Consider the following 23,554-nt stretch of genomic DNA (forward strand, 5'->3'; position numbering starts at 1 on the left):
AGAATGTGTCCTAATGTATTAAAGCCTGTTTGATCTTCCTAGAAGTTACATACATCTGAAATAACACACACAGAGAGAAACTGGGAGTAAGGATATATGGAAGCAGTCTTTAAAAAGAAATACCGGTAACTTATTCAGATGAGTGCTAGGTAAGGTCTGAAATGCATAAAATCTAGAACTTTGGTTTGAATCTTAGATTACTTTCCCACTGTGTCTTTCTGCGAAACAGGTTTGGTACTTTGGTGCTAGAATGCTGGTTCCTTAGCAGGTCCAACTTGATGCAGCAAGCTTACGGGTTTGACATGGGAGGGAGGCAATTTGATGACATGTTTTTGGACGCATAAAGCCCTTTGACTATTGGAGTCATTCTGAGGGTCCAGTTCTGTTGCAGATGTGTGTGATAATGGAGCTGTTCAGTTGCCTTCTGTACAGATGGTACATTAATCTAAAATCTGTGACGTTTTATAATAGCTTAAGTATGACGTGTAGATTTGACTTCACCAGCTGCCTACAGGCTAAAGTAAGACTTGACAGGTAAATCTTCCTTGATATTTTTTTTAAAATTGGCTGATTATAATCCTTTCTGTACGAGCATGGGAACAATTCCTTTTGAATAATGATGAACTTGTTTGAAAGACAGGTGACAAGCTGTAGTTTTAATTCTTATTTCAAGCATTCCAGGAGATGAACTAATGGTATTATTTTTTGCAGTAGTCTAGATCTCACATCAATACCCACCCACCATGACTGCACAAAAACCAATTTCAGCAGTTGGATGGCCTGCTAATTGTTCTAATCATTTTTTGCATAGCTTCAGCAAAGCATCACCTCTTTCCCTTCCAGGAGCCATAACACCAAATGCTCCCATTAACCTGTTTCTTGGAATAATGCAAAGCTGGCAAATAAATCCGATTATAATTCTATTCCAGAAGAAAATAGAAATGATTTACATTTATGTGCCAGCATTTTCTTCTTTGTTGCCCCTTAAGACCTATGAAATGATTTATAAGGAAACAGAAGTGCTGGCACAGATGTTTTACAGCTTGAGCCTGTTTGCTTCGCACAGTGTGATGGAGCATTCTATGAACATGTGCCAGCACACAGGTAGCCTATGAAATGACACACGTACCAGAACCTGAGGGCTAGGAAAATGTTTTGGCAATATTTCAACAGGGTGTTTCAGTGTGGGATATATGTAGAAAGGAAAAGGAAAATAGCTGGTTCTCATAATTAGTTTCCTTATTTAAATTCCTAAAGGTTGGGGAAAATGGTTTTACTGAAGAACAGTAGACAGCTTTAGATACATTTTTTTCCTTTAAGAAAATTGAATGAACTGACCTGAGGAACAAAAGTTTCGTATGAAAAGAGCCATTATGGTATCCTATTGGAAAGCAGATGCTACCAGGAAAAAAACAGGGGAGTTTCGTATTGGCAGGAGAAGTGAGAATCAAAAATTATTTTAGTGGTCATTCAATTAATGTACTGATAAGGAAAATCTGTTTATAAGATCAACATCTTAGCTCAGGGGTCTTCAAACGTGGCCCTTTTATGACTTGTGGACTTCAACTCCCAGCATTCCTCAGCCAGTGTTCCTGGCTGAGGAATTCTGGGAGTTGAAGTCCACAAGTCATAAAAGGACCAAGTTTGAAGACCCCTGTCTTAGCTACTGAAGTTTCACAGAAGCAGAAATAAAAGTTAGATTTTGGTACGGATGCTTCAGATTTTGCAATACTATTCTTTGATCCAAACTTATCTGCAAAAATGCATATGTAAATATGTACAAAATATGCCTATTCATAAAAATAGCATGTTTTCAACTAAATTTGTCAAGTGATCTCCATGAATGTGTGAACCAGCTCTCTTACCAAAAAAGAGAAAGATTGGCTGGATTTCTTCAATGATTATGAAGCACAATCAAGATTGATTCCTTTTGTATCTGCTGCAGGCAAGCATTCTGATGAATACAAAATGCAATGTTCTTCCAGATTCCAGGAATGAATGGGATAAGCAAATATACATAGTGAATCTTTGGGCATTCAATTTCTCCAAGAGTTCTTCAAACTGGCCCCAATTTTCCTCAGTATAAAAAGATCCCAACGCACATTTTTAAAAGCAACCTAGGTATTTTACTGCATTTGAGATTTTTCCTGCCTTCTCAAGAGCTATTCTAATTCTGTGCTGTATCCTTTTTTATTCTGAACAGTGTGAATTGGATGTAGTTTGCAAGTCTATGTGTTCATCCCAAATATGATTTCCAATTTAATTTATCTTTTTATGACAAACCGAAAAGTTATTTCTAAACCCTAGTGTCACTGTTTCTTAAACTTGCATATTTAACTCTGGCAAGCAACCTTCTTCATAATTTTAACATCTTTTTTAAAAAAATGAGATTGCAATGACACTGAAAGAAATAAACAATAGCTTTGTTTTAGGTAGGTGAGTGATGTATTGGATGGACTGATAAATATGACAGACAGACAGTAAACTCTTGCTACTTTTGAGAAAAAGCTACCACTGTTTGAAATTCTGAAAAAAAAATAGACATAAATTTAAGGAGTGAAAAGATAGAAACTGTTTATAAAAACTATTGCTTTTTTTAACTAGCTTTGGCATTTTGGTTTCTGGTAACTATGAATATTTATCAAACTATTACATATTGTTTGTTGAATTTCATATCAATTCTTCCTACCCAAGAATAGCGCTTAAGGCTAAAGCGTTATGTTCAGCCACCCTATGTGTTAAATATTCTGAACTCTGCTATGTCATTCAGTCACGTGATATTGCCTTAAATCATTTCCAGTTTAATGTTGTAGCAATGCTGAGATCCACCCATGCACACAGCTGCTCTTTTACCTCCATTCCAGCATGACTTCACAATACAAAACAGCTTGATGCCTGGACACAGTCACACACAAACACTCCTTTCTCTAGCTTTCATCACAAAACAGGAAAATATATTACGTTAAGGATATTTTTTTCCTCCGTTTCCATATGAATTTCCAGGACAGGGAAGGATTGGTTTGTTTGTTTTTTTTGTTTTTTTTTTAAATACAGTAATTAACCTGATTTTGCATTATGATTGCACCTACGTGCATTTGCTTCACATAAGCCTACTCTCAGTCAGGAGATGTTTCTGGGTTTGATTCTTTGTCTGCAGTGTTCGCGACAGATGGTGTTTTAATAAAGTCCAGCAGGAATATTACTGTGAGTAAACAATTCAGCCATGCCAATTTCATAATTGCTGGGTACCAACACAGCCTCTTCTTACCTGCTGAATCCAAATTGGGAAAAAACCAACTGTGCACATACATACCTACTGGAAGCAGCCAAATTCACAGCTGTGGTACATGCCAACATTGTGCTGCTTCACCACGGAAGGTAAATTGCTGCTCCAATCAGGCTCCTTGGCAACGGGTGCGAGAAACAATTGCCATCTGGCTTGCCATCAAAGCACAGTCATTGAGTTTTCGGGAGATGAAATGACTTGCTTTTTTTTTTTTTAAAAAAAAAAAGGCCTTGACTAGCAGGGAGATTGGTATCACCACCATTACATGTTCATTTAAAAAAAAACTTTCTTGGCTTTCCAAACAGATTACAGAACTGGGATTGTCTACTTTAAGTCATTCCCACGCCCTATGGGGGAAATGAGAGTCTCAACTTGTTATATGCTAATTAAGAGTTCACACCCACATGACTTGTCAAAAAGATAAATCTTGGTCATATAATTTTCATCATTAGCAGGATCTTTCTTTCTTTCTTTCTTTCTTTCTTTCTTTCTTTCTTTCTTTCTTTCCTTCCTTCCTTCCTTCCTTCCTTCCTTCCTTCCTTCCTTCCTTCCTTTCTTTCTTTCTTTCTTTCTTTCTTTCTTTCTTTCTTTCTTTCTTCCTTCCTTCCTTCCTTCCTTCCTTCCTTCCTTCCTTCCTTCCTTCTTTCCCAAGAAGAGATAGTACGGTATGTTTTCAAAAGAAGGGCAGGTACGTTTGTGTCTAAAAAAATCCACATAAATTGTGGCTTTATAAATTATTTCTTAATATTTATGTGGTGTTTTAATGGGATAAATACTATGCTATTTGTTTGGCACCAAGGGGTCACATCAGAAAATGGTCCATTAGCTAGAGGAACCGAGCTAATGTTATATCAAGTTGAATGTAATCAATGTAATTTGACATGAATGTAATAAATGACATGAATGCGACACATGCCAATTTTCTGGGGGTGGATATACAATGTACTGCCTATTCCTGAAATAGTCTGCCTTGGGAGAAAATAATGCAAAATATTCTCTATGTGTGTATATATGTATGTATGCCTTCATGTGTGTGTGGACACACACTCACACAAGCTTTCCTTGCAGTAAATGAAGATGGCAGTGGAGAATGTAAAGAACACAGTGTTTAAGATAAAGGCTTTTTAAAAGGATTTTTTGCGTGGCCATGGAAAGACACTTACATTGTGCATTTTAAATATTTTTTTTAAAAATGCAAGTCACATAGAAAAGCATTTCTAGGATTATTGTGCCTTAACAATAACTGTGATTTCAATCATGTTAGTTCTTACATGAAGCTAAAAGTGTAGACTTTTAAAAACTTGTTTATCTATTCTTGTTTTGAACACACACTACCATATATAGCTCCTTTCTTTTCTTTTAAACTCAAAATGTCTCAAAACAGCAGCTGTAGCTGAAAAGCAGTCAGTCAAAGGCTTGTTAACGACATTTTATGGCAATATTTTGCATTTTTATAACATCATTATACACACCTGTCTTTAGTCTTTTAGACTGCTTCACTATCTTAGGTCCCTTGGATGGAACTGGCTTTACATCCAAGAACCTCAGAAACAATTTCATACAACCCAGTGCAAGTTTTCTTTAAGCCTGGAAGAAGCCAAAGGGATAAAATGTTAATCTAGATGAGATGGGCAGCATACACGTCAAATAAATAAAGAAATGAATAAGCAAATAAATAAGCAAAAAAAATAAATTAAACTATACATCTTCCTAGCTGTCTTCTTGCTTCTCCCAATATCAGTACATCTTTTTTTTTCTTCGGTTTTTGGTGGATTGTACTCAATAGCCCAATAATAGGGAATATGTGGAAAAATATGAACTCTTGAGTTTTGTTGCCTTGGATGAAAAATAATGATCTATCTAATAATTTCAGTTACTGAAGTATATTTTGGATAATCGCCTCTGTGGTGAATAACACAGTGCCCCATTGCCTCCTCCTAGTATGTATTGTGCTTATAACATGATTTAGTACCTTACTCATTTGTGTAGACTGGGTTCATACATCATACATTTATTCATACATAAAAGTAGTTTTTAAACTTTATTTTGGATGAACCCTGTCATTATGGTGTGGAAATTATGGTATTCGTTATATGTGGACCTGATACTTGCTTATTTGACAAACAATGATCAGGTAACAGACAGTTTAGTGTAACACTTGAAACAAATCAGGTTCAAGTTGCTGGAGAATTAGAATTGGACAGATAATGTGTACTGTCCCATTTATACTTATAGCATGTGCTATATCTGTGAGAAAGAAGAAAATATTTTTGGACAGATATATTTGGAGAAATATATTTTTGGAAATATATCTGAAGAAAAGAAGCATTGAAGAAGAAATAACGGTAGGTCAAGTGGATTCATGAATGCATTGTGTGTATGGTCAGTGAGTCAGAAATCACATATAATACTTCTATAAAATGCTCATTTTATATAAAATTAATAAAATATATAATGTATATAAATTATATTAAAATAATATAGATCCTTGGGGGAAATTCAGATGATATCAGGAAAATTTCTAAAACTGAAAATGATCCTTTTTTCCACGTGACTTTCCAAATGCTGCCTTAATTTACATGTCTTTAGCAAGGACATCTAATTCTAGTATTAGGAGGTAAAGTACTACAAAATACAAAAAAAACCCTATGAAAAAACTAAACTGCTAATTTTCTGTGTCTTCCCTGTTGTAAGGCAGAACTTTGTTTAAAGGAGTAGTTTGTACCACGTCAAGTTTAAGAGCCAATTATATGGAAAGAAATACTAAATGATTATATTTTACAAGTATTCCTCGAGTTACATGTAACAGTTCATTTAGTGATTGTTTGAATTTACAATGGCACTGAAAAAGTGACTTATGACTATTTCTCACACTTACGACCATTACAGCATCCCTGTGGTCATGTGATCAAAATTCAGAAACTTGGCAACTGACTGATATTTATGGCAGTTGCAATGTCCCAGGGTCATGTGACCACTTTTGTGACCTTCTGACAAGCAAAGTCAAGTATGAATTACTGTCTCAATCTGTCAGTTGGAATTAACCTCTTCAGTTAAAGTTTCACTCATCAAATAATGAGGACAATTCCTAAGATACCAAGAATTCATTGGTAATAGATTACCAGAATGAAATAACTACCCCATTGTAATAGCATCTTCGTAACCTCCCTAGGGTTAGATATTTCCTGGTTTTACCATTAAAATCATAGATTACGTTATAATGTGACAGATTTCCTTTGTCAGGAAACCATTCCTAATAATTAGGCAAAATTGTAACAATTTTAGTAATTCTACCTTAATATTCCTAATTATGAAATGTGCTATTATCATTATGGACATAGTTCTTAGTTGATGATTTTTACATATGGAGAAATGATGTTTCATGCATGGATGTTATAAAAATGGTCTTATTTATTTTAAAATAAATTTAAGTTAATTTAGAAGTTGGTTGATAGCTCCTTTTGGAAGCAAATCTTTTAAAAAAAAATAAATAAACCTTTCTTTTAAAATAAATCTTATTTATTTTTTCAGGCACGTTAATTCCCACTTTAGTGGACATAGGTTTGCAGTAGTGAAACCAGAACTGCCTAAACAATTCTAGAGCCGGAGACTGATTTCCTGGGAGAAGTCTGTATTTATTCTAGATGATAAGTGAATAATGTATTAAAAATGCCACAAATGTTGTTCACTTCAGTTTCATAAATCTATATATTTCTAACATAATCATTGTTAACTCTTTCAGGCCATTTGTGGCCACATCTTAGAAATTCAAAACAGTGAAGATGGAAGTAGCTGAGGAGGGCGCGAAGACCTTGATCCATGCCTGGGTGGGAGATTTAGGTTGCTCAATAGATATTGAGAGGTGGAGTGAAATTTGGGTTAAGAATATTAAGTTAATACAGTCAATAGCATATAAAGAAAATATATATAAAATAGCATATCGTTGGCATTTATCGCCAGTCAGGCTCACCAAAATGTTTCCGGGAACATCCCCAACCTGTTGGAAATGTGGTGTCAAAGAAGGCACATATTTCTACCAATGGTGGACCTGTCGAGAGGCTATGAATTTCTGGAAGAATATTCAGAAATGGCTAAGTGAGATGTTGGGATACCATATACAATTGTGTCCTGAGGTATTTTTATTGGGGATAAGACCACAAAATATAAACAGAACTGTGTGGTACTTGTTGTTACATATAACCACTGCTGCAAGATTGGCATGGGCCCAATATTGAAAGATGGATGTTAGCCCACCCAACCAAATAGTAATTCAGAAAATATTGAACTGTGCGGAATCAGATCGACTTACTATGATGTTAAGGGGACGAGGGGACACAGATTACTATTTGTCTTGGAGTCAATGGTACAATTGGATGTCAACAAGAGTTATTAATTGAATCTTATTACTTGCTATATGCAATGATTTTTTCCTTTCTTGTTGGTTGCTTTCTTATATGTAACGGGACAACCTTATTTCCTCCTTGTAATGTGATGTAAACCGCTATTGACTTAATGTTTGCTTGATACACAAATAAACAAAATAAAAAATAAAAACAACAACAGTGAAGATGTATCTGTTCCAGCTTGCACAGGAGCAGGGCATGTTATAATTGAAAGTAGGGTTCATAGGCACATGATATATGGTGAGGGTGAAGGTTCATTCTCCAAGCTTATGGGTTGGTTTTTGAATGTTTCGTTACCAGGCTAGGTAACATCTTCAGTGGAGTTTAAGGGATGTCAGTGTCAGTGTTCTTCTGTTTATAAAGGCTTAAGGTGAAGGTCTTGTGATGGGTCAGGTGTGAGTCCTCAGGTGACCCATATATATGGTAAATGGATTGGGGAGAGTTATCCTTTTTTAAATTTTATTACATTTATATGTACTTGAATTTGGTGCTTTCATCCTTTTTTTGATTTTGTCACTTTTATACATACTTGAATTTTAACTTAACACTCATAGCTGCCCAGAGCTTCTGGGAATGGGCAGCCTACAAGAAAATCTTGTTGAAAATCTGTTTGTATGGGCTTTATATTTGGCAAGCAATTTCTATGTTATTGAAAGCTAACCAGTTAGCATTTATGAATGCACATTGTTATCACGCATTAATTTTTAGAACTGAATCCTATCCCATCTTATTTGATAGACAGTAAGTTGATGTCTAGGACTGCCAAAGCAGTATTGTCAGAACTAGACAAGCATTGCTCAAGGGTTCCTGTGGATGAATGAGGCAATGGTGACAGGCAGAGAGATTTAGATTACTTAGGCACTGGGCCATTTTTGGGTAATCTGAATCTGCACAAGAGAGATGGGCTATATTTGAACTGAAAGGGAATATAACAAAAGTGCCAGAGAGTTAAGTTGATCCTTGGAAAAGTTGAAATGCATTTGGCAGCATCCGGTTTGGAAAGGTGTCAGGCATTTTAGAAAATACTATAAAGGATAGGACCTATGTTGGAAATAGGCTAGTCGGTAGTCAAGCATAAATTCTACAAATAAGTAAGTTAGTAAGTAAGTGAATCAATAGGCGATCATAACCATACCACTATTACAGTTCTTGCAAGTATACCAGAAGCACCTAGTTGGCCTCTTGTAAGGGGAGAAGAGAAGTTGGACAAAGATGGGCCTTGGGCTGATCCTACAGGACTGTTTTTACCTTCTTTTTTTTAAAGTTTTATTGATTTTCTAGTTTTACATTTAAGTATTTAAAAAACAATGTGGTGGCTGGGTTAATCAATAATTCAATAACATACAAGTGTCTTTAGTACAAACCTCAAACTACCACATTAAATATTTCCTCTCTTTTCCCCTTAGTATTTACTGTCTCATGTTTAAGCTAATACAATTCTTATATCAATTAAGTAAAAATAACATTGTTACATTTATCAATGACCAAAGTTTTCTTTATTTCAATTTATAATATACAATATTTAATTTAATTTAATTTAATAATATTTCTATACCGCCCTTCTCCCTGAGGACTCAGGGCGGTTCACAGGGCAAAAGTGAAATACAAAATACAAACATTAAAAAGAGATTAAATGAATGCCCAAGTTAAAACAATTAATATACAATTATAAAACCCCAAAGATAAAATTAAGAATACAAAAAATAAAAAAAACCCCACCAATCCCCATCAGGCTAGGCCGGCTTGTACAAACAAAAACGTCTTGAGATCGTGACGAAAGGAGCGAAGATCGGGCGCCATCCGGAGCTCTACCGGCAACTGATTCCACAGCTCCGGAGCGCCCACAGAGAAGGATCTCCCCCTGGGGGCCACCAATCGACATTCTCTGATCGGTGGCACCCTGAGGAGGCCCTCTCTGTGGGAACGCACAGGGCGCAGGGAGCTTGATGCCGGCAGCAGATGTTCCCTAAGGTACTCCGGCCCCATGCCATGGAGGGCTTTGAACACCATTACCAGTACCTTGAATCTCACCCGGAAGGCAACTGGCAACCAATGCAGCTCACGGAGCAAAGGTGTAACGTGGGAGTATCGGGAGACTCCCAACACAATTCTCGCGGCTGCATTCTGTACCAGTTGGAGCTTCCGGGTGGTCCTCAAGGGCAACCCCATGTAGAGAGCGTTGCAGTAGTCCAGACGAGAGGCCACGAGCGCATGAGTGACCGTGCATAAATCATCCCGGCTAAGATAGGGCCGCAACTGGCGCACCAGGCGAACCTGGGCGAAAGCCCCCCTAGTCACAGCTCCTATATGGTCTTCCAAGGTGAGCCGTGAATCTAGGAAGACTCCCAAGTTGCGCGCCCTATCTACGGGGGGTAATAGTTCACCCCCCATAGCAAGAGGTGGAATGTCCGAATAAACCCGGGATGAAGATATGCAAAGCCACTCAGTCTTGTCGGGGTTGAGTTGAAGTCTGTTCCTCCCCATCCAGACCCGAACCGCCTCCAGGCAATGGGACATCACGTTGAGGGCATCACTGGGGTGGTTTGGGGTCGAAAGGAAAAGTTGGGTATCATCAGCGTACTGATGATACCCAACTCCAAAACCACGAATGATCTCACCCAGCGGTTTCATGTAGATGTTGAACAGGAGAGGCGAGAGGACCGACCCCTGAGGAATTCCACAAACGAGAGGCCTCGCGGTCGACCTCTGCCCTCCTGCCAACACCGACTGCGAACGTCCCTGGAGATAGGAGGAGAACCACTGTAAGACTGTGCCTCCCACTCCCAGTCCCCTGAGACGCCGCAGCAAGATACCATGGTCGATGGTATCGAAAGCCGCCGAGAGGTCTAATAGGACTAGAACAGAGGAATATCCCCTGTCCCGAGCCCTCCAGAGATCATTCACCAGCGCGACCAATGCCGTCTCCGTGCTGTGCCCGGGCCTGAAACCCGATTGGTACGGGTCTAGATAATCCGCTTCATCCAGGACCAGAGGGAGCTGATGCGCCACCACACTCTCAACAACCTTCGCAAGAAAGCGAAGGTTGGAGACAGGACGAAAGTTGTTCAATACAGCTGGGTCCAAGGCAGGCTTCTTGAGGAGAGGCCTCACCACCGCCTCTTTCAAGACGGCGGGGAAGCTACCCTCACCCAGAGAAGCCGATATAACTGCCTGGAACCAGCTGCGTGTCCTCTCCCAGGCTGCATAGACCAGCCAGGAAGGGCACGGGTCCAATAAACATGTGGTGGTGCTCAGCCTCCCCATGATCCTGTCCACTTCCTCCGGAGTCACAGAATCAAACTCATCCCAGGTGGTATCGACAAGACCGCCCGTGTCCTGATCGCCAGACTCTGCCCAGTCAGAGTCCAGACCGGTCCGAATCCGAGCGATTTTGTCCGACAGATGCTGGTTAAACTCCTCGGCACGACCCTGCAAGGGATCCTCCCTCACCTCCTGATTTAGGAGGGAGCAAGTCACCCTGAACAGGGCGGCTGGGCGATTGTCTGCGGACGCGATAAGGGTGGCGAAGTGGTTAGACCTCGCCTCCCTTATCGCAGCGAGATAAGACCTAATGTGGGCTCTTAGTCGCAATCGGTCGGATTCGGATCGGCTGGATCTCCAACCGCTCTCTAGGCCCTGTCTCCGATGCTTCATCTCCCGGAGCTCCGCAGAGAACCATGGAGCTCGACGGGATCTGCACCGGGTCAGGGGCCGCAGGGGTACAACTCGGTCAAGAGCCTCAGTGGCCGTCCTTTCCCAGGCTTCCACTAAGGCATCTGCCGAGCTGTGAGCAAGGGAGGCAGGTGGGGACCCCAGCGCCGCCTGGAACCTCTGGGGATCCAATATATAATTTAGTATTCAAAGTACACATCTTGTCTATTTGAGTATATTCTATTTTAATTAATAACATAACATCCCCACTAATAAATCCAAAGCCCAATTTTCTTCAGCCTTATTCTAGCTTTCTTTCTTTGCCAACTCGCCTTCTATGTCCTTGCTTTTAAATCATCAAATAGATCTCCCTCTGTTATTGTATATATTATTTGAAATAAAAGACACCATCCAATTGCCATTCTTTTTGAAGGACTAAGAAATCGTCTCTCTATTATTCCATCTCCCCATAGTTGTCTTGGAATGTTTATCTTCCCTTCAGTCTGTTCTTCTTATTGCTCTTCAGATTTCTTCTGGTTTATATAGAAAGTCTTTTCCATTTTCATTGTTATCAGTTCCTTTTGTGGGTTTTCCATTAACTGTATTTGTTGGTCCATTGAATCCTCTATCATAGTGTTTGATTGTTCCACTTCTTCTATTGTGTTCTGCATAGTTGATTCTTTAATTGTAGTCAAAGTTAGGGTTTGAATATCTAGGCTGATATCTTGTTCTTTTCTATAGTGTCATATTTTGTCAGAAGCTGTAAGAATAGTTTAATGAATTGCTTTCAACATAGAAAGAATCTGTTCCTGATCTTCATCCATATTCTCTTAGTGGTGTATTAAATTAAAAGCTTTACAATCAGGGGATGAAAATAATTTTATCACTGGGTATAGAATAGGGATAAAAAATCTTTTGGTCCCCAAATTTTAGAAACATATAAATCCAGTTAAAATAAGGTTATTCTTTGAACATTTTAAACTCCCCTGGATAGTCAGTTGCCGCTGCTCTTAGAGAGTGGGATAGGATTTCCCTTCCCTCTCTCAACAGGGGAAAAATACTTTGGGCAGCTTATACAGGTAGAAAAGATAGTTAGGATTGAAGAGAGGTTCAGATCTCACCCAGTCTCATCTACGCTGCTTTGGTAGGTGCCTGGTGGTAAGCTTGACTTTAGCTGTCTGCAGCCTAGTGATGGGCCATATTTCTATGGCCAGTCTTTCATCTGCTGGTTTGGATGGCTGCCCTGGATCAAGCGGAAGGGCTGCCTCCCTCCCACATTCAAGCAGGGATCCTCTCCTTGCTTGTCACCCCTACAGGGTGACTTTTGACCCTTTCCAGGGTCCCCCAGCGGTGCAGAATCGAATGCAAAAGACAGAGCTTGCCTTCCAGCGGCCACGGCGGCAAACCAGAAATCACCTGGACTGTTTTTACCTTCTGTCAGCTTGAATGGCTGTAATAAAAGGTAGAAGAATTTTGGGAGAAATCACTAGTAATCCAAAACAATGGTGGGGCTATGGTAAGGTAATGTGTTATATGATTTCTTTCCACAGTTGGTACAGAGATAGTAGACTCAAGAGCTGCCTCCTCTGCCCATCTTCATCTGAAGACACTGCTAATAAGGGAAACATATGGACACATATAAATGAAGTTAGGCCAGAACTTCCTTCTGATAAGTGGATAGAAAAAGATCAGAAAGATCAGGGCACAATCTCTCTTAGCATACAAGATGATCGGATCATGCCTATAGGTAAGTGTGAAACTGCTAAAGAAATGGGGGAAGTCTTACCTAAGTGGCATGAAAGAGCTAATTAAGTAATAAACTGTATTTAATTAGAAAGCTATACCAAACCAGGCTGATAAAAGACCAGAATATGCAGGATTACATAATCCCTGAAAGGTATAGGAGAAGAAATAAAATATTTTCATGTTGCAGCACTACTGTATTACTTAGCGGTTTACCAGAAAGTTATGAAACAATTGTCACAGCACTTGATGCACATCCAGATGATGAGCTAACATTGAAATATATGTTAAGGGCAAGAGTAAAACAGAGAGCATTAATAGTGACAGTGCTTCTGTTGCAGTCTGCTTTAAAGACAAAAATAGAAATAAAAACATGTGAATGCTTTGTGTATAAGAAAAAGGGTCATTTAAAAGCAGATTGCCAAATCTGGAAAACTAGAATACATAAACTGCAAAAAGCCAAAAGTGTGAAGGAAGAAGTTGATTTTTCTTCGGATAATGAATATATCTTTCAATCCAAAATTGCACCTTTGAAAGCATGGTGTGCTAATTCAGGAGCTATGAGTCATATGACAAATGACAGAAATTTCTTTACTCCCCTTGACCAGAGTAAAACAGGAAAAAATCACTACAGCTAATGGGCAAATAATAAAATCAGAAGGAATAGAAGATTGGTTTTCTTTACTGTCCTATTTCTCAGAATATCACCAGAAAGATACTTGTGAAAAATGTTCTGTATGTACCTGCTCTTGAAACTAATCTTTTGTCGGTGGAGAAGCTCACAAAACAAGGCAATGTAAAGGGGACAGTTGTGTCATCACTAAAGAAGATATCTTACTTGCAAAGGCTAAAATTACAGATAAACTGTATCAGCTGAACTGCAATCAGGTAGTTAATACTGCCAAGGAGGAAAAAAGCATTCAAGTTGCATTCACACATGGCACACATAACTTGGACACAGAAGTCCTGTTATAATAAATAAATTAATTGAGAAAGACTATCCAAGTGGAATAAAAGAAGATACCAGGCCACAAGAGGTTTCAATCAGGAGATACACCAGAAGCAATAAAGGCATCCCAGCCAAATGTCTGTCCTACATTGCTTGTGAAGAATTAAAACCCAGAGACAGGAAGGAGAATCCAAAAGAGACTGCAGCTGCCACTCTGGTTCCCCAGCCCTGATGGAGCCAGAGATGGAGCCCCAGCAGCTCCAGTGCCAGTTCTTCGGAGAGCCAAGGGCAAAGCCGCAGCAGAAGTGCCAGCTCTGTGGACAGCCTGGACAGCAAGAAGAAGAAGAAAAAAAAAGGACAAGAAGAATTATAAGAAACAAGAAACAGAACTAAGATAAAAAAATGGGACTATTATAAGGAGTAGTTGTGGAGTAGGGGTGTTGGAATACATGTTAGCATGTATTTTGTATTGCAACAACTACATAATTATTCAGCCAGCAGATGGCAGTATTTAGTTTGCATTTATGGTTATAATCTATTGTTCTCTATGCTCAGAGAAGAGTTTCCTGTGACAATTGAAACCATTAAGCAGCAAGAAACATGGTGACTGTACACTGTACACTTTATACTTGATCAGTATTGCTATGTAACCATCCTCTGCTACCAATCTGGATGGCTATACTGTATAATAACCTTCTGCTACAATTTTTATAGAATAAAAGATTTTTTATAGAAGAAAACAGAATTTTCTAATAAAATCAAGCCTTATTATATTCAGTCAAATGAATATGCTGTCAAAGCCCAGTAATTTACATTATAATAAGAAATATTACCCTGAATGGTGAAATACAAAGAAACAATTCCTGCTAAAAAGAAACAGAATAAAATGGGGAGATGTTTATGATTAAAAACAATTCATAATGAAAACTTCTACCAAATGGTAAATGAGATGGACTCAATTTATTGCAAGCTTTGGTTTTTTTTTAATTATATAAGAAGCTCTAACATATGCTGCCTATTTGGAAAACTGTTTTCAAAATTTGATTTCAGATTTTTTTTTTTAACTCAAGATAATATACTTGATTGCTATATTTAAATTATATGATGGGAAAATACTATTAGAAAAATAGGAAAAGATCTTCGAGTTAAACTACATAAACAAACTGGCTTGGCCAACGTTAGACAGCATTGGACCATGCATGAAAAAATTGCCAACAGATATGATTGCATTAGCAAATACGAAAATAAGTTTTATTGTAATCATCCAACATTATAAGTATGCCTGCCAGGTTCCTGTTTATAATAGCTTTTGGTAATCCTTTAATTTATTTCTTGCATTATATACCGGCAAGATCAGCAGTTGGAATATTGTTCTCCCTGCACCTTTTTGTGATGACTGGTAATTTTAAGAGTTTTCAGTTGGCAATTTTAGCCCGCTTTTTCTGTGGTTCTGCCATGCACCTAAAGCAATCTGGCAAACTCAGTCCAGCCTGCCTTGCATGGTCATGGGAGAGGAAAGGGATTAAGAGTGTTGACTGGAAGAAAAAGGGAAGTGCTTGGAGTTGAGAATGAATATGCTTAATCCAGGTGTGGAAAATAATGTTTGCAATGGACTCTATGAGATCCAAAAGTGAACCAAGACTGGACTGAACATTTCAAGGAGGAAGGTTCAACTTTGTTGGTGAATCTCTATTGCTCAAGGTGAACAAGAGACTGAGGGGAGATTCTTCTCTCTTTATACATGCACACATCTTATTTTCTTTTTCTTTCATGCTGAATTTACTAAATGCTGTACCTGGAGGAAGGAGAACAGTGTAGCGCAGTGATGGCGAACCTTTTAGAGACCGAGTGCCCAAACTGCAACCCAAAACCCACTTATGTATTGTCGGGTGCTGGATGGGCATGGCCCATTGGGTGGGTGTGGCCGATTGGGTGGGTGTGGCCCAGTGGGTGGGCGTGGCTGCGGTGGTAATGGCAGACTGGGTGGGACAATCAATTCCAACTTTGCGATATCTTTTTTTTCCCTGCGAGAAGTTGAAATTGATTGATTGAACCTTTTTTTTTGCATCGGGGGCCTAAAGCGAAAAGGTTTTATAAAACCCAGCTGAAGGCCTAGGACTGGGGTGACAGTGCACGTGCCCACAGACAGGGCTCTGCGTGCCACCTGTGGCACCTGTGCCATAGGTTCGCCACCAGAGGTGTAGCGGGTGGAAATTATATCTACTCGTTACGGTTCCATTTATGCATTTTCCCTAATATTCTACAACTACTGTTTTCTAGGTGGTGTGCAAATCAATTGAAAACATATAATACTGGCATTCTCGGTTTCTCCAATGTGGCACTTATTGGGCCAAGAGAATATTTGAAACCTATAAAAATTCTCTACCCACTGATTTGTGTTTTAATAAATTAATAGCTTACTATAGGTAATGTTTTGTCATCAATTATTTTGTCTGACTGTCAAGTCATCAAGGAAAGTGGGGCTGCTTAAGATTGGCCACCATACAAGATAAGGAAGATTCAGATTAGAGGGGAAGTCTTCTTAATTGTGGCCCCTGCACCATGGAATACATTGCACTTGGGAAAGTGTTCAGTGCTGTCCTTCAGGAATTTGCTTAAAAATTATATTTTTACCCAGGATTTCAACAATTTTAAGGCCTAGTTAAGATGAAAGGTAGCCATTTATTTTTATAGTTATTACTGGTGTGTATTATTCTACTATAAAATTGCTTTTGTAGAATATTTTGTGCATCACCCAGATTTAGGGCAGTATAAAATTGTGTTCAAATAAATACATTTTTTAAAAAGTGAAGCAAGCAAGCTCTAAAGCAAAATGCATTGTTTCTATTTATAAAAAGAACTCTGGACCTCATATGCAATTTTAGACAATAAAAATATGTTAGGTGGTTGTTGTGTAATGCTTTGTTTAGAAAAGTGTTCACTATCCAGAAAACCCCCCATAAAAATAAGCTAGGAGTTGCAAATAGGGTTATAGACAGTCGTGTATAGCAATGATGATAGGGATTTACTAGGACTGTGAATCCAACAGTTGCTTCCAACTCTTTGTGACTCAGTGGATATAATTCTACCACAGGTTATTGTCAGTAACTACTTATCTGAGTTCTTGTAATCGTGCCTCCCATGACATCTATGCTGTTATATTTTTTAATATAAAATATAATATGCTCTCTGGCCAATGAAGCTGGCATCCCCTGAACTAAATAGTTCAAAGGATGAAAATACGCTATGCACCTGTCTTACCCTAATAATGCCCACTAAAAATTGTATACCAAATGTCATAAAGATCAACTTTCTTTGCTGCTGCTGCTCTAATTTATAATGTGTAGAGGGCGCGCCGACCCTCTGGAATGAGTTGCCTCCGGAGCTGCGGATGGCCCCCGACCTTTGGTCCTTTCGCCGTGACCTGAAGACATGGATGTTTCAACAATCGGGACTGGACTGACTTTGGTTTTAAATTTGGTTTTATGGGGTTAAATTACTATGTATTGAACATATCTACTGTTTAATTCTTTTTTAAATTTTGTATTTTCATGTTCTTTTTTTTAGTTTTTATTGTTGTGAGCCACCCTGAGTCCTTAGGGAGAAGGGCGCCATATAATCAATCAATCAATCAATCAATCAATCAATGAGCTTGAGGGACACAAAGAAGAGCTGCTATGAAGGCAATGATCAGATCAGAGAAGCTTGAGCCCAGACCAAGAAAATAATGTGAGAAAACAACTCAGAGAAGCCTCTCCCTAGTTCACATGAAGATAAAGTGACTTGCAAGATTCTGTTACTATAGCTGTGTTAGGAAACTGCCAGCTAGGCTGGAAGGAGGGGTCAAGCAAGGGACTAGCTTGGAGTTATTGTGCAGCTGCTAACAGCATAACCTGGCCTCCCCCAAGATCCATGAAGCCTTGTGTGGTCGTTCCCAGGGGAAGGCAATCAATTCTTGTAAGGATGTCTGACAAACAATAAAGTTACTGACTTTGGATATTCATGAAAGGTGATAGTTGCTTGTTCCTCACAAGCCGTTGCAATAAAAATAGTCCCAAACTATATGGTATTAATTTCTTAGTCTGATCCACTTTGTTGGGCTAGCGTATCACCTGCTAATTTCATATAAGAGCCTTGGTGGAGCAGTGGGCTAATGCCTCCTTAAGTAACACCAGCTGCCTGCAATTAGTGTAGGTTCGCATCCCACCAGGCTCAAGGTTGACTCAGCCTTCCATCCTTCCGACGTAGGTAAAATGAGGACCCAGATTGTTGGGGGCAATTAAGCTGACTTTGTAATAATGCCGCTTGGGGTGTGTGTGAAAGGCCTAATAAGCAGGCATATACATAGAATGAAGGCTACTGCTAAGCTTGTAAGCCGCCCTGAGTCTTCGGAGAAGGGCGGGATATAAATGGAATTAAAATAAAAAAAAATAAAAAATATACTCAGAAACCTTGCAGACATATTTTGCATTTATTTTACTAGATTGCCATTATGAATACTGATACTGTAGATGAGAGAAAATACATGGATTAATTGCTAAAATATCTTCCCCACAATGTTCAAATTTTAAAAATACGACCATGATATATTAGTAAGCCTAATATATTTATGCTCTGCTACTATTCTTTCTAGCTTGTTGCTACTCACTTGTATTTAAATACCATAGTGACCAATTGTGCCAATATATTATTTCAAAAATTCCTTCATAATAAAGTGAAAGGCAATGACAGGTTAGCATGAATATGAGAGGACAGTGAAAATATAAATTTTGTGAATTATGGACTCAAATACAATGTTGGGATGCAAAACTGGTAGGAGGGATTGTATTATGATGTCATACATACTTGTCATTTCCTCATCACGGTGACTAGCAGTCACCCCTATGGTTTTCCTCAGAATTTTAATTTAATTTAATTTAATACCATTTATATACCGCCCTTCTCCCTGAGGACTCAGGGCGGTTCACAGGGCAGAATAAAATAGCAAATACAAACGTTAAAAAAGATTAAACAATTGCCCTAGTTAAAAACAATAGAAATACAGTGCTAAAAACCCCAAGAAAAATTAAAAGACCAAAGATAAAACAACCCCAGCAATCCCCATCAGGCTAGGCCAGCTTGTACAAACAGAAATGTCTTAAGATCGCGGCGAAAGGAGCGAAGATCGGGCGCCATCCGGAGCTCTACCGGTAGCTGATTCCACAGCTCCGGAGCGCCCACAGAGAAGGATCTCCCCCTGGGGGCCACCAATCGACATTCTCTGATCGGTGGCACCCTGAGGAGGCCCTCTCTGTGGGAACGCACAGGGCGCAGGGAGCTTGATGCCGGCAGCAGATGTTCCCTGAGGTACTCCGGCCCCATGCCATGGAGTGCTTTGAACACCGTTACCAGTACCTTGAATCTCACCCGGAAGACAACTGGCAACCAATGCAGCTCACGGAGCAGAGGTGTAACGTGGGAGTATCGGGAGACTCCCAACACCACTCTCGCGGCTGCATTCTGTACCAGTTGGAGCTTCCGGGTGATCCTCAAGGGCAACCCCATGTAGAGAGCGTTGCAGTAGTCCAGACGAGAGGACACGAGCGCATGAGTGACCGTGCATAGATCATCCCGGCTAAGATAGGGCCGCAACTGACGCACCAGGCGAACCTGTGCGAAGGCCCCCCTAGTCACAGCTCCTATATGGTCTTCCAAGGTGAGCCGTGAATCTAGGAGGACCCCCAAGTTGCGAGCCCTATCTACGGGGGGTAATAGTTCACCCCCCATAGCCAGAGGTGGAATGTCCGAATAAACCCGGGATGAAGGTATGCAAAGCCACTCAGTCTTGTCGGGGTTGAGCTGGAGTCTGTTCCTCCCCATCCAGACCCGAACCGCCTCCAGGCAACGGGACATCACGTTGAGGGCATCACTGGGGTGGTTTGGGGTCGAAAAGAAAAGTTGGGTATCATCAGCATACTGATGATACCCAACTCCAAAGCCACGAATGATCTCACCCAGCGGCTTCATGTAGATGTTGAACAGGAGAGGCGAGAGGACCGACCCCTGAGGAACTCCACAAATGAGAGACCTCGCGGTCGACCTCTGCCCCCCTGCCAACACCGACTGCGAACGTCCCAAGAGATAGGAGGAGAACCACTGTAACACTGTGCCTCCCACTCCCAATCCCCTGAGACGCCGCAGCAAGATACCATGGTCGATGGTATCGAAAGCCGCCGAGAGGTCTAATAGGACTAGGACAGAGGAATGCCCCCTGTCCCGAGCCCTCCAGAGATCATTCACCAGCGCGACCAATGCCGTCTCCGTGCTGTGCCCGGGCCTGAAACCCGATTGGTACGGGTCTAGATAATCCGCTTCATCCAGGACCAGAGGGAGCTGATGCGCCACCACACTCTCAACAACCTTCGCAAGAAAGCGAAGGTTGGAGACAGGACGAAAGTTGTTCAATACAGCCGGGTCCAGGGCAGGCTTCTTGAGGAGAGGCCTCACCACCGCCTCCTTCAAGACGGCGGGGAAGATACCCTCACTCAAAGAAGCCGATATAACTGCCTGGAACCAGCTGCGTGTCCTCTCCCGGGCTGCATAAACCAGCCAGGAAGGGCACGGGTCCAGTAAACATGTGGTGGTGCTCAGCCTCCCCATGATCCTGTCCACTTCCTCCGGAGTCACAGAATCAAACTCCTCCCAGGTGATATCGACAAGACCACCCGTGTCCTGATCGTCAGACTCTGCCCAGTCAGAGTCCAGACCGGTCCGAATCCGAGCGATTTTGTCCGACAGATGTTGGTTAAACATCAATGACACCTATCCATCTGGAAAAGGTTAAAACCTAGGTACTTCTAAAGCTCAAGGATTCTGGTGTTCCACAATAGGAACAAAGTCTTGAGATAAAGAAGGTTTTGTAAATAGAGAATTTTCTTAATAGTATCCATCCTGTCAAAATCACTTCAGGATTACATTTAGGAAGTCAAAATAAAAGCAGTTATGACATTCGGCGATCTCAGGCCTTTTTCTCCTTAAACAAAATCACTGTTTACCCAACACTTCAGAAGAGCACTGGAGTAAAACTTATGTTCAATTTGGGAGATTATGCAAAGCAAAAATGCCATTGTTTGTACCAAAAATTGATGTTCTTTTCAACTTAACTAAAAGCTCCTGGGTGACCTTCCAGAGTGACAACTTAAAGTTGTCAAGGTTGCAGACCTCTGGACTAGAGCGTTGTTTCACAACCTTAGAAAGTTTAAGATATATAAACTTCAACTCCCAGAATTCCACAGTCTGCATGCTGGCTGGGGAATTCTGGGATTTGAAGTCCGTATATTTAAAAGTTGCTAAATTGAGAAACATTGGATTAGAGATAAGGGACACTGTTGGGAATGACATTCATCAACAGGGAGGTTGTTTGTTCCAGCTGATACAGCTCCAATCGCCTCTCTTTGTTTACCCTTCAAATACAATCTATAAAGCAACCGTTCATCTCTTTGGAGCTGGACTAAGGATAGATATAAGACAGACCTCAAATTGAGTTTGTCATTTGCCTTCTCCAAAGGAGATATGATTTATGTTTATGGTAAAATATTTGAAATGTCATTTAAGGGGAAAACAAATGGCACTCAGATTGCAGGGAGGGAGGGAGAGAGAGAAAAATAAAAGTAAAAAAAGTGGGGTAGGGGGAACAAAAGAGTCAGTGTAGAACTTGGAAAAAGACATTGTTTCCTCATGCTTATGAATGCAACTTATTGAATTGTAAAAAAAAATTATAATGTCTTTCCCAGCCTTTTCCTTAAAAGAGATTTGTTAGCTACATTAATGAATTTTAATACATACATTAATATACATTAAACATTTAGGTTATCGTACATTAACATGGCATTAGATGTGACTAATAACAATGTTTTATATATGAAAATATATTTTGTATTGGAAATGGTTAGAATGCTTGACAAGTGACTTATATCCATAACAGTTTCATTTAAATATTGCTATTGCATCACATCTATCTTAGGTGCCGTTTTATGGATCCTTTTTAAAAATTCATTTTGGCGTGACCTCTTTGAGACTGGAACTTAGTGCCTCTAGCCTACATATTCAATTGCACTTGTACTTGTTCCTGTTCAATTACATTTCAAAGTGCAAAAGCCAGTAAGTACCCAGACATGAACTACATTTACTATTCTGGGACTTTTCACAAATTATAACTTGTGTTGGGTTATGCATGGTAATGTGGGCAAAAAAGCCAGAAGGAAATCCATAATGTTGTTCCAAATGATAAGCTGTCTTATTTGACATAGAACGTGCATAATTTGGTAAATGTTTCTTTGCAAGTCAGAGCATTTCAACAATCTGAGCATGGTTTTGGAATAAATCTGAACTAGAATTCAATCCATTTATGCTTATCCTGAATGATCTGGTGGCTGCATACTTTAGAAAGTAATTAGGTAAAGGTAAAGGTTTGAAAGCATGTAAAAATGCAAGTAGAAAAATAGGGACCACTACGGTGGGAAGGTAACAGCGTTCCGTGCACCTTTGGCGTCTAGTCATGCCGGCCACATGACCACGGAGATGTCCTCAGACAAACGCTGGCTCTTTGGCTTTGAAACGGAGATCTTTGTTTCAAAGCCGAAGAGCCAGCGCTTGTCTGAGGACGTCTCCGTGGTCATGTGGCCGGCATGACTAGACGCCAAAGGCGCACGGAATGCTGTTACCTTCTCATAATTCTCCAATTCAAATGCATATGTGAATCAGGGATCCGTGCTAATATTCAATTGCATCCAGAATTCCTTTGAGCGGAACTTTTTTGGGGGGTGGGTGGGGGTGAATTATATAATCTAGTGTGTCAGGAAATGTATCAAGCCACTTATTATAAATTGAGACCTTTTCTGTACTTTCATTAATTAAGATTGGCTTAATACATGAATGATACTGTTAGCATGGTTACAACAGGTTGTTAATATTTCAATCAGATGTGCCACAACAAAGACTTAATTGGCAAAAATGAATAAGACTGAAATTTTTCATCTCTCTTATGATATCTTTATGGAAGGAAAAAAATATCTGCTGTATTAAATCATATGCCCCAATACAATCCCTCCCAGTACAGCCATTGTCTTCACCCAGCAAGCCCCTAGAAGCATAGTAGAAATCTCCAAGATCTGACTAGTGTTCCCTCCAGTTCACCAATCAGGGAGTGGTTTCAACCAAAATTTTGGATAGGCTACATCAATGCTACATTATCATCAAACACTCCCGAATTGAAGAAACACACCACCTATTCAATAACATATTCCCTGGGATCAAACTCACACATAAAAAGGAAACAGACAAAAGATTCCCATTTCTTGACATCAACATAAGAAGACTAGACAATGGAGAACTGGAAACCTGCATCTACCACAAATCTACTCACCTGGGCCAGATCCTCAGCTTTGCAAACAACCACCCAATTGCACACAAAAGCTGCATCCAAACTCTCTTCAGAAGGGGCAGGACACACTGCAGCATCACAGCACTAAGAAAAACGGAAAA

Source organism: Vipera berus (assembly GCF_964194415.1).
Source record: "Vipera berus genome assembly, chromosome: 3".
Classification (NCBI taxonomy): Eukaryota; Metazoa; Chordata; class Lepidosauria; order Squamata; family Viperidae; genus Vipera; species Vipera berus.